At 36.9% G+C, this 12,580-nt stretch overlaps 1 protein-coding gene across 1 annotated transcript in view; it reads right to left on the bottom strand.

Annotated features, from left to right (window-relative positions):
* Positions 1-12,580, bottom strand: part of FOXP1 (forkhead box P1) — a 1,279,200-nt gene that overhangs the window by 798,261 nt on the left and 468,359 nt on the right. The window contains exon 4 of the mRNA XM_082265551.1: positions 808-898. The gene's annotated coding sequence lies outside the window, so the exon portion shown is untranslated. The remainder of the gene's footprint in view (positions 1-807; positions 899-12,580) is intronic.

The following is a 12,580-nucleotide window of genomic DNA, read 5'->3' as shown; positions in this document are numbered from 1 at the left end:
TTCATTAAGGGTCAAAGGAAAAATGCACCCTCACATTTGTAGTCAGTGGAGGAAACCCCCTTTAAATTGGTGATGGGTGTAGAAGTGACCGCTTACATTGGTTGTAATTGGAGAATTGCCCCCTTACATTGGTGGTAATTGTAGGTGGGAGATCAATCTGCTCAATAAATCCCTAGATCCCCTTGTGTCATGGGCCTGGCAATGGACCATTAAGGCTCAAGCATTATGGCATGGAAAGAGGTCACAAACATCCCCATTGATAGAAGCAATGGGTATTCCCATGTGGTGTTCCCATCTATTTACTATGGTGACCAATGTATTTGATCTAAAACTTGAACATTTTAACAGGAAATCTTCCAGAGAAGGCAAGTTCCAGTGACAATTGTTCCTTATTTTTGGAAATATCTTCTCTCAAATTATGTTGTTTCTCCCAAAGGAAAACAGCCAAGGAAAAAAAAAACATTTTTTCAGTGACTTTAACAATTCCAGACTCTATCCAAAGCGGAAAAAAAAGTTTTAGCTTTGTATATATTTTAAACAGTTGAAATGTTATTACGATCAGATAAGTAGTAATGCTACAAGATTTTCAATCTTGTCCATCAGGTAGTTTTCAAAAGGCTCCAGGAGTTAGCTTTTCACATAAAAACACCAATTCTTGGGCAGCCAAACAAAGTCCAGGACAACTTTAGGTATGAGTACCCAAGATGACAGCATACCATTTTTCTCCAACTGGCATTGTTATCTGTGGATAACGATGACAACTGATAAAACTTGTAGATGCAACAATATCGGACGTAGCCTACTCACCTCAAAAAGTTGTCAGGGTCATTGTCTTATTGCTGCATTGAGATTAGGCGACCATCAACTCATAAACTGTAAAAATTCATGTAGTTTAAAACTGCAAAAGAGAAAAATGTGATTAAGTCATCAGTTATTTTGGAAATAGATATTACCTGCATATACTGTACACTATGAACTGCAAGTTGCAAAAATTAAAGTGTACAGGTGCATTTAAAAAAATTAGAATATCATCAAAAAGTTTATTTATTTCAGTAATTCCATTCAAAAAGTGAAACTCATATATTATATAGATGCGTTACACAGATTGATATATTTCAAGCATTTCTTTCTTTTATTTTGATGATTATGGCTTACAGCTAGTGAAAACCCAAAATTCAGTATCTCAGAAAATAAGAATATTACATAAAACCAATTAAAAAATAATTTTTAATACAGAAATGTTGTTGGCTTACTAAAAAGTATGTCCATGTACAGTATAGTACGCACTCAATACTTAGTCAGGCTCCTTTTGCATGAATTACTGCATCAATGCGTTGTGGCATTGAAGTGATCAGCCTGTGGCACTGAGGTGTTATGTAAGCCCAGGTTGCTTTGATATGGGCCTTCAGCTTGTCTGCATTGTTGGGTCTAGTGTCTCTCATCTTCCTCTTGACAATACCCCACAGATTTTCTATGGGGTTTAGGTCAGACAAGTTTGCTGGCTAATCAAGCACAGTGATACCATGATCATTAAACCAGGTATTGGCACTTTTGGCAGTGTGGGCAGGTGACAAGTCCTGCTGGAAAATGAAATCAGCATCTCCATAAAGCTGGTCAGCAGAGGGAAGCATGAAGTGCTCTAGAATTTCCTGGTAGAGGACCAACACCAGCAGATGACATGGCTCCCCAAATCATAATTGAATGTGGAAACATCACGCTGGACCTCATGCAACTTGGAAACAAAATAAGGTGAAAGACACACCTTTCTCCTGCGCTCAGAAAACGAGGCTCCCTGACTGCTCTTCCCACAGGACTTTGCAAAAGGTGTCTCAGATGGCTATGGTCTTGCTGCCCTAAAGGACTGGGGCAGTCCAACAGTACTGCAAACAAAAAACAGCGATCCGACCTAGCGCATTATCCTCAATAATGGTTTTATTGTTGTAACATTAAAAAATGGCTACTCACAAACGCAGATGAAATCAATCATATCGGACTCAGAAACTTGAGTGTCAGAAGTAGTCCATAAGAAAGTCCATTGTCCTATTAGGATGACGGCTGACGCGATTCAAAGCCTATGCCTCTTCCTCAGAGCCGTCATCCTAATAGGACAATGGACTTTCGTATGGACTACTTCTGACACTCAAGTTTCTGAGTCCGATATGATTGATTTAATCTGCGTTTGTGAGTAGCCATTTTTATGTTACAACAATAAAACCATTATTGAGGATAATGCGCTGGGTCGGTGCGCCCTTTTTGTGTTTTTTGTTTGCAACTTGGATTCTGGCTCTCCACTCTTCCTCTAGACTCTGGGACCTTGATTTCCAAATGAAATGCAAAATTTACTTTTATACAAAAAGACGACTTTGGACCACAGAGCAGCAGTCCAGTCTTTTTTTCTCCTTAGCCTGGGTAAGACGCTTCTGATGCTGTCTCTGGTTCAGGAGTGGCTTGACACAAACTGTGCAACAGTTGTAGCCCATGTCCTGGATACGTCTGTGTGTGGTGGCTCTTGAAGCACTGACAACAGCCCTAGTCCACTCCTTGTGAATCTCTCGCAAATTCTTGAATGGCCTTTGCTTCACAATCCTCTCAGGACTGCGGTTATCCCTGTTGCTTGTGCACCTTTTTTCTACCACACTTTTTCCTTCCACTCAACTTTCCATTAATATGCTTGGATACAGCACTCTGTGAACAGCCAGCTTCTTTAGCAATGACCTTTTGTGACTTACCCTCCTTGTGTCAATGTATCAATGTCTGACTTTTGGACAACTGTCAAGTCAGCAGTCTTCCCAATAAATGTGTAACTGACTGAACTAGACTGAGAGACCATTTAAAGGCCCAGGAAACCTTTACAGGTGTTTTGAGTTAATTAGCTGATTAGAATGTGACACCACGAGTCTACAATATTGAACTATTTCACAATATTCTAATTTTCCTAGATAGTGAATTTTGGGTTTTCACCACCGGTAAGCCATATTCATCAAAATTAAAAGAAAGAAATGCTTGAAATATATCACTCTGTGTGTAATGAATCTATATAATATATGAGTTTCACTTTTTGAATTGAATTACTGAAATAAATTAACTTTTTGATGATATTCAAATTTTTTGAGAGGCACCTGTGTATGTATTGAAAAACTTTTTTTTTTTTTTTTAGTTTTGGATAGACCCTCTGTATTTTGCTTGGTGCACTGAGACAAAGAGTAAAAATCCAAAAGATAACAGTTGTCAACAAAGGTAAATTATCAAATGGGGACAATCCTTCTAGTGACATATGTCTAAGACAGGCCCTTACTTTGGTGAGATTTCCTATTATTTCCTTTTGTGTCTCCAGAGCAGGCAGAGAAAGGAACCCTCCTCAGATGGACACAGAGAACAAAAAATAACATTTGGGGCTTTTAAAGCAGACCTCCAGCCTTTCCTTCTGTCTTGCATAGTTGTTCAGGCTCCTTTCCTGCTCACCCTGATTTCACTGCACACTGTGAGCTACTCATAGTGTGCGTTAGAAGTTGCAGCAAGCCACACAGAGCTTGCCTCGTTTTCTAAATGAAGGCCATCCAGCATAATTTAGCCCTTTTCTCCCCTGCTTGATTGCCCTGACCTGCCTCTTTTATTCATTGGACTTTTGTTCTTTCATTGATGGAGGCTTATCATCACATGTGGTGTTACCCAGGGTGGTCTGTATGCAATTACCATCTGCCTAGGAACACTTACCCTTTCAGACAGATATACACCCTTCAAAGGTATTTGATATTTGAAAAACCCTTCTGAAGAGGCAGCCCATTGCTTGCATCAGGGCTCTTGAGAGTTGCACTGAGATAGGGTGCTGTCATGTTTTTAGTATGTTACGTACAGTACCCTGATGACCCCTCCCACCAGTCATGATCTGTCTGCATTGCACAGAGAGACCCTGTGATGACATCATGGTCTGAAATAAGGTGAGTTGTGAAAACAGAAAGGTTTTATTTAAACATTTCACTAGTGTGTTGATGATGGGGAGAATGGATCCAGGGAAGGTAAAACATAAGCTGAATAAACTACACTTTTAACCCTTCCCTATCCAAAAAAAAAACACATACACTGGCTATGCATATACTTTAAACCATTCACCTACTTGCACTGCCATTATTGTTTAAAATGTTGGCATTTCCTGAAGATTTGGGATTCGCCCAAGTGACACAACTCATCAACCACAGGATCACTAGAAAGGGATGAAACCTTTCAGAATCTTTTCCTGCCAGCAAAGGAGAAACCCACCAAGTAAAAGCTTATTCCTTCTCTAGCCCCCTCTAGTAGGACATAGGCTTGACCTTTAACAATGACTCTTTAGTGTGAGGGCCCTAAACTATCAATATACTTTGGTAACTCTACGAAATTGGACAAATGCATTGAAAGATGTATAGTTGGATTTACCCTTTGAGGGTACCTTTTCATCACAGTTTAAAAAGATGATAGGGAGGTAGTTGTCATTCAATAAAGAAAGTTCTGAAAAAACTAGGGCTCATTTAAACTACTGCATTTTAACATATGTGTTGCAATGCACTAAAACGTATCTGTCTAATTTTCCCATAAGTAAACAGTCTGTTTCCATTCTGGACCTGCGGTGATTTTTTAAAAACACATGTATATTTTTTTCAGTAACAATGCATCAAAATGCATGTTACATGCGTTTTGATGCGTTGGCAACAGGTATTAACAAGTTTTGGTCAATTGCTGGTAATGCTATCTACTCCAAATCCTCACTTTAAAAACACATTGGAAACACAAGTCGAAAACGCAAGTTCAAGCAAAAAGGCAGCACACATTGGCATAAAAACATACAAAACATAGAAGAGTGACAGCAGGAAAAAGTGATCCATCAAGTCGGCCCCATTATTATAATTTTTTGCTTTTACTTTTTTGTCTAAGTATAGATATATAGTATGTTTGTCCCAAGCATGTTAATGAACATCAACAGAATGAGAAAAAAAATGTATCAGCTGCATTCCACTCTTAGCGTCCCTTGCCGTATTTATTAGTTGTCAACAAAGTGACTGAATAGGACAATCTCTGCATCTGAGAACCAACCTTACCTGAAGTGTTTCACCACTCCTAGCTTGCTCAAAAGAAAAGTGTAAACTCTTCTTCCCCTATTCTTCCCTACCCTTATCCTAGTTAGCAAGCCAGGAGTGGTGCAGTGTTAATTTCGTCGACTAAAACCGACTAAAACGTTTTCGTCGACTAACACAATTCAGATGACTAAAATACGACTAAAACTAAAATGGCATTTTAGTCTTAAGACTAAAATACGACTAAAACTAAAATTGCATTTTAGTCAAAAGACTATAACTAAAACTAAATCGAAATTTGCTGCCAAAAATTAACACTGGTGCATGCTCAAAGCATAAATAATAACATATTAGATTTTTCACTCCAGGACCAGCAGTAGTATATAATGAGTTTGGAAATTGTAGAGAAATGCTTAAATAATGCATTACAAATTACAATTGAACTACACCCATTTGATTATAGATGACTAAAATGAGTTTTAGTCGACTAAAATGTAGGGCGTTTTAGTCGACTAAAATATACTGGAGTTTTAGTCGACTAAATACGACTAAAACTAAAACACTTGCAGAAGACTAAAATAGGACTAAAACTAAAATGCCATTTTAGTCCTAAGACTAAGACTAAAACTAAATTGAAATTTGCTGCCAAAATTAACACTGGAGTGGTGAAGCTGGTCAAGGAAGGTTAGTTCCCAGGTAGAAAAATAGTTGTATGCAGTCACTAATATGTAATTTATTTATTTATTTATTTATTTTTTAATCCCAGCGCTTAGTGTACTAAATTTTTAGCTGCTGCACCAAAACAATCTGAACACATGTTGTACTATAATGTACAAAATATAAAAAGATGCACTGCCTGTTTAGAAATAAAAAAAAAAAAACATACAGTATGTAAAGTTAATAACATATAATGTACAGAATAATATAAGTGAAAAAGTCCCAAAGTGAGAAATAATTCTTCCGCTGACTGATAAGTCGATCAGTTGCCTATAAAAAAGGTGTTCACATTGCAATAAAATGTGCTCCAAACTCATCCCATCGGTGGGACCAGCACACCTTTTTTTTTTTATTTTGCATTTTTAACTAATAAATGCAGCAAGAGTAGTGTAGCCGATATATTTATTTCTCATATTTCTGATGGGGAGGTAAGAAAGGCTATGATGGCTGGTACTCAAATCGTCCATGTACAGGAGGGATGAGTCTTGAACAGAACTGTGGATTTGGGTATGCTTCTGTTTAAACTCATAATGCATAACACTGCAGCTGCCTAACATTACAAAAAAAATGCATTTCTGAGCTCAGCTCACTACCAAAGAACGCTATTTGGGACTTTTCTGGCATTCCATAATCAAAAAATAATATAACGATAAAATCAATTATATTAATTGTTACAAAAATCCTTAAAATATACACAATAAAAGCATGTAGGCTTACAGTATCACACAGTATCTTACATCACCGTGAATTATATCTCAATTATGCCAAATATCACATAATGTAGTGCTAGATGTAGATTTCCAAAAGCATACAATCTACAGTATGCACGTGGGATGCTCCCAACGTGCTTCAAATGCTTGTTCAGGGGATGGAGATTATTCATATCCATAAAAAATCTGTGCAAATGCATAGATCTGAAAGGACCCTTAGGCATTTATTGAATGCAAAAGATATGCAAAAGTTTTGAGTATATCTGTGTCCCCCGCGCCTGCAGTCTAGATAAGCTGATTTCTTTAGCTCTGCAATAACTTGAGTTTAAATCAACTTTAAACACAGACACCTAAAAAGTGGTCAGATGTGTTATATTGGCCCAGTGCTTTAAAAAGCAAACGCAGGAACTGCAAATTTACGAATCAAGCCGCAATCTCATCAAAAATCCATCTTGCTGAAAATCTGCTTGGCCAGGAACTTTGATTATTTTTCCCAGATGACACTTGAATCTTTTAAGCAAGGGCTTAGAATATTCATTCATACAACATTATTGTAACATGTGGGGCTTATGATCATCCCCAGTGGTATTTGTGCACGTGTGCATTTAATTGTGTTAGCATGCATGTGTAGTTTGGCAAACTTACATTGTGGACATATTTTGGGTTGTTTTCTTGAAATTCATTCAAAAGGCTTAGTTGGGAAATTTACTGTCTTACCAGTACTAAACAGAAATTTACCCTTTGTAGCAAGTGCCCTAAAATCAGACGAGCCTTACTAACCTAAGAACTGTGTATTTGGCAAAATTAAAAGATTTTAATGGCATTTTTTTTTCGGGGGGGGGGGGGGGGGTGGTACGTGTTTATAAATCTATATATTCTATTTTAGATTATGAAGAATGTAATAAGAAGAGATAACTCAGAAACAGAGTCAGAGAGCTCTCACTGTTGGAGAATCAAAGGCATAAAAGAAACAAGGGATTGAATTAGCCCACCAGGCTTCACCTATGACTATCAGCTTTGGGTGGATTTACCCTTGAAAAAATTTAGATACATTTAGATTTAAATATTTTAGAATTTAATAAAATGTACTGTATGTCTGCTGTTCAAAAGTCAATAAGTGACTTCTCCATTTAAAATAAGAAAGCGTTCTTTATTCATAAATCTGTGTTTGTACAACAACAAACAGGCATATAAATTTTGCTGAGTTTCGGATGGTTTAATTGCTCTTGGCAAGGACTGAAAAGAATAGAAAATGATGCATAGGAACTGGGATCTGGGAAGGGCCTGGATGCTTAGACAGTTAATTGAGATTCAACACATTTCCACTTGGGATACTGTCTATGTAAACTCCTGAGCATACATGTCTACACAACACATCGACTCCACCCTGCTGCATTAATAAGGATGAATACAAGTGATTTTAGTATTAAATAATGCCAGTTGTTCTTACTCATGTCTAATAAGTTAACTAGATATTTATCGTTTTTTACTTTTTTTTGTAATTAACTCTACACTCAAAAACAAATTCATGCTTATTTCAGGTTCTTATATAGCGCTGTCAATTTACGCAGCGCTTTACATATACATTGCACATTTACATCAGTCCCTGCCCTCAAGGAGCTTACAATCTAAGGTCCCTAACTCACATTCATACATACATAGTAGGGCCAATTTTATACAGGATCCAATTAACCTACCAGCATGTCTTTGGAGTGTGGGAGGAAACCGGAGTACCCGGAGGAAACCCACATAGGCACAGGGAGAACATGCAAACTCCAGGCAGGTAGTGTCGTGGTTGGGATTTTAACCAGCGACCCTCTTGCTGCTAGGTGAAAGTGCTAACCACTACACCACTGTGCCGCCCAATGCCTATTTACTAAGATCTACTTTTTACTGAGTTCTAATGCGAATTGATCAACGCTGCTCTACCACCTCTCTCCTAGGCAATGTCAACCTAATTTGGGATATCAGCTGGTATGGAGATGACAATAGAAATATATCCAACTCTAAAAAACTATGGGAGCTTAGAAATTTAGGGTTTTACAAATGCCTGTGACCATGTTGGAGAGATGCGTCCTCTCTATTTGTACTGGTGACCATTGTTACTGGGATAGAAAGTGATGAGAAATCACATATTTTTCAGATGTCACTGGAACAGAAAGTATAGTAAAATCTTCCCATGGGGACACCTGTTCCTAAAGACAAGTGTTCAAGATGGAGATTTTCCTCACTTTGGAGAAAAATCCATTTGTCTCCTGTTGGGGAAATAAAGATATCTCCCCAAAGGAAGGAAGATAGACAGCAAGAAAAAAAAAACAGAAATAAATAGAAACAAAGGGTTGGATTTAAATTGTTAGTAGATTAATCAGACTGCAATAAGGTAAAGTAGATCTAGTAAGGCTGCTCTGAACAAAATACATGCCCCCTTTAAGGGATGTCCCTCAAAAAAGGGGCCCAGATTTTAAAGTGTAAAGAGAATTTTTGAATCCTTATGGTTAAAATGACTTCAAAGTGTTGGGAGATGAATGGTAGTAGTTTCTGGTGAAGAGAATTTGACAGGCCACCGTGTCCTACACAAAGTTGACCCAAAAAAGTACCACTCCATTTAACACTAACTGGTTGGGGCACTTCTTTATGTAGACCTCAGCTCCTATTCGATTCAATTTCTAACCCCCCCCCCCCCCCAACTAGTTCTGCTACTAAGTCCTTCTCCGTGATCCAGAATTCGGGTGATGTTATCAACTAGGCTTAAAAATCTTACAGAAACAGTATTGTCTAGCACCCTCTTCTTGGCAGCCACCACTTCTTAAGGCTATTACATACCCTTATTCAGATGTCCTTCACCCAGTCACATGGCGAACAGACTTTTCTTCCTCCTCTTTTTTCCTTCAGCAGTGGGTGATCATGGATGTTTCAGAAAATGCTGCTAAAGTAATTATGTCAGTGCAGCAATTTCTGGTGAGCATAGGTTGGCTGATGACGCACCCTGAGAAGGTTTGTCCATGACAACCTGGAATCATAGAACGTGTCATTCAACCCATAAGTGTACCAGTGCTGAGCAACAAAGGAGGACTTGCATGGCAGCACTAGAGTATGTAGAGGGTGAATATTGACTGCCAATTGGAGGGCTTATTTAAAAAAAAAAATAATAATAATAAATCTGTTGGACACAGGCTTTAATGTTTTTAAAACCTTGTTTCTTAGCATTGCCTATAATAATTCATGTCCATAGGGAAATCTGTATTTACTTACAGATTATGTTTTCTGTTTGCAGTGCTATATTGCAATATACTAAATATCCTTATAGGAGGACTCTAAATTGTTGTTTAATCTACAGGAGGACTAAGAATTTTGGTTTCACCTATAAAAATTCAACTTATCACTGCAGGTAACCATAGAACCTATTCAGAACTCCACAATTTCTCCAAAACTCCACAACTTCTTAGCAGATGGGGCAAAATGGAACCATTCCCCAAATTGTTTTCCTTGAAGCTCAGCCAAAATAAATTTGGCAAAATTTTAACAAGCAACAAAATGTTTTAACAATTAAAGCAATGTTTCCAGTCTTTTCAAGCTGTAATGCTTCTGCAAAGAAAAATACATTTTTTTTTTGCTTTAATAAAAACACCAACCTGTATAAACATGAAACATAAGACTTTACCTAGCACCTTGGATAAACTGTACGCAAAAAATGTAACATCCAAAAATACATTTAAAGAGCTAATTATTATAATAGATGATTGTGAATTAAGATCTTCTGCAGATGTTTGAGCTGGCGTTACAAGCTTTAACTAACAGCAAGTCAAATTTAAGCTTGGGATATTTGATTTAGCGAAGCTGAAAAAAAAAGCCTATATATTTATATATTTTTGTTGGGTGCAACAGGCATATTTTTCCATGCCAGGCAAAGAATTATGGGCCGCATCTGTTAGCCATTCCTTCATAAATAAGATTTTTGTTCATAGCTCGAGATTTTATTGCCCCACAAGTAAAAATAAAATAAAAAAATAAAGACCTAGCACAAACATTAGCCAGTAAGAGTCACTTAGGGGAGTAGGGCATTAAGCGGTAGCAGCGGGAAGGAAAGGACAGCTAAGATTTAGCAAATATTTCACAATTCGTCATCAGAGAAAGGTAAAGGAGAGGCAGAATTCAGAAACCTTCCATTTAGGTTCATAAATCTCAATACAGTCTCTGATCTTTTTTTTTTTTTTTTTTTTTTTACAGAATTAGTAATTAAAAAATATATTTCCTCCAAATTAAAAGGAAACTATAATTCTTTTCATTTCACTTTTTTTTTTCGTTATAGATCATCTAGATGCAGAGATGTATAGTAACTAAGTAGAACTACTTCACTACTGTACTTAAGTACCGAAAGGCGGTATCTGTACTTTCCTAGAGTAGAATTTTTTTCTCCTACTTCCACTTTTACTTCACTACATTTTTTCAATGATTTCAATACTTCTACTCCGATATTTTTTTTTGTGCTGCATAGTTACTCAATTATAAAAATTACCACTGCCAGAACAGTAGATGGCAGGTTTCATGAAGCTCAAAACATGTGTATTATCTGCGCATACGAAAATAAATGCTACTGTATGTATAAATAAAAGCTGCATTTGAAATAATAAAAAACAATATGATGTTCAAACTTTTGACTTCTTTCTATAATAACTACATAACACAGTACTTGTACTTTTACTTTCAGTACTTGAGTAGCAATTTTTTTCAAAACAACTGGTACTTTTACTTTTACTTTCAGTACTTGAGTAGCAAAATTTTTTAAAAAACTACTTGCAATACTTAAGTACAAAAAATGTTGAATACTTTAGTACTTCTACTCAAGTCACTTTTTGATCGAGCACTTCCACTTCTACTCAAGTCACTTTTTGATCGAGCACTTGTACTTTTACTCAAGTATGGGTTTTGAGTACTTTATACAACTCTGTCTAGATGTCATGAACCTTGTAAGGTCTTAATAACCTATTGCCATGTAAAATTGGTAAATTAACAAATACATGAGAGATGCTATACTGGTGTATTAGATAAGCAATTTCTACTTTCTGCGCAGTAGTGCTGCACGTACCTTACTTAGCCTTCTCAACACTATATTACAAAGAAAGCCTTTAAAGGGTAACTCCAAAAACAAAAATTACAAAGAAAAATAATATAGCATATACAATTGCTAAACAAGTCATATTGTATTTGAATGTTATTAAAAATTATCTTTCCCTTTCAATCTGAAGCGATGTAAATGTCTGCAAAAAATGCAATGAAATATGGCAACATGGATGGTGTACAGAAGCCCCCCCCCCCCCAAATGTAATTTCGTCCTGTGACAAAAGTCAGATTTTGAGCATCCCCCGCAACATTTTTTCATTTGTGGCGGGATACTGCCAAAAGGAAATCAATTCTAAAGGGATGCAGACACTTTCCTCATTAGATCCCTGCATATGCAGCAGCTGATTGATAATTATAAAATCACTCCTATTCGCATTCACTTTGCCCATGGACACAGACAAACATCTATTTCTACAGAATAGCAAAAGGTAGGAATCAGCAACAAAATGCGTTAAAATCCAAAGTGGAAATACTCTTTAAATAACGTTGAGGTCTCAGGGAATCCCTGCAAATAATTACTATATCTACAGCTTATGGTACATTAGTGGGAAGAGTAAACTGAGATGTAAGAATAAATAAAATAATAAGTAATATGGTGTATGTAGCATATTGCCTTGTGACCTCACAGTGGTTATCATTGGAGAAATGCCCTCCTACATTGGTGGTCAGTGTAATACCCTCTTACAATGGATGCTCAGTGGAGAAAGCTCCCCATAGATTTAGTAGTCAGTAGGAGACCACTACGTACGGTGTATGTGTGGCAGTTTTTGCCTTGGTAATAACTCGACCATACCTGTAATTAAAGGGTATGTAACTCCTAACAAATACCTTCTCTTACTTCTCTCCATTTAGGCTGTTAAATATACAGTTGAAAGCTTATTGTTATATCTATTTACTAAATTAAAATATATAACGTCCTCCGCTCCGTGGCTGTGCTGACTGTTATCAGTTATCAAGGAGACTATTGTCACCCTTGGATATGAA

Source organism: Pelophylax lessonae, assembly GCF_965119305.1.
Source record: "Pelophylax lessonae genome assembly, chromosome: 8".
Taxonomy (NCBI): domain Eukaryota; kingdom Metazoa; phylum Chordata; class Amphibia; order Anura; family Ranidae; genus Pelophylax; species Pelophylax lessonae.
Note: the sequence above shows the minus strand (reverse complement) of the source record. Positions and strands in the feature narration are given on the sequence as shown.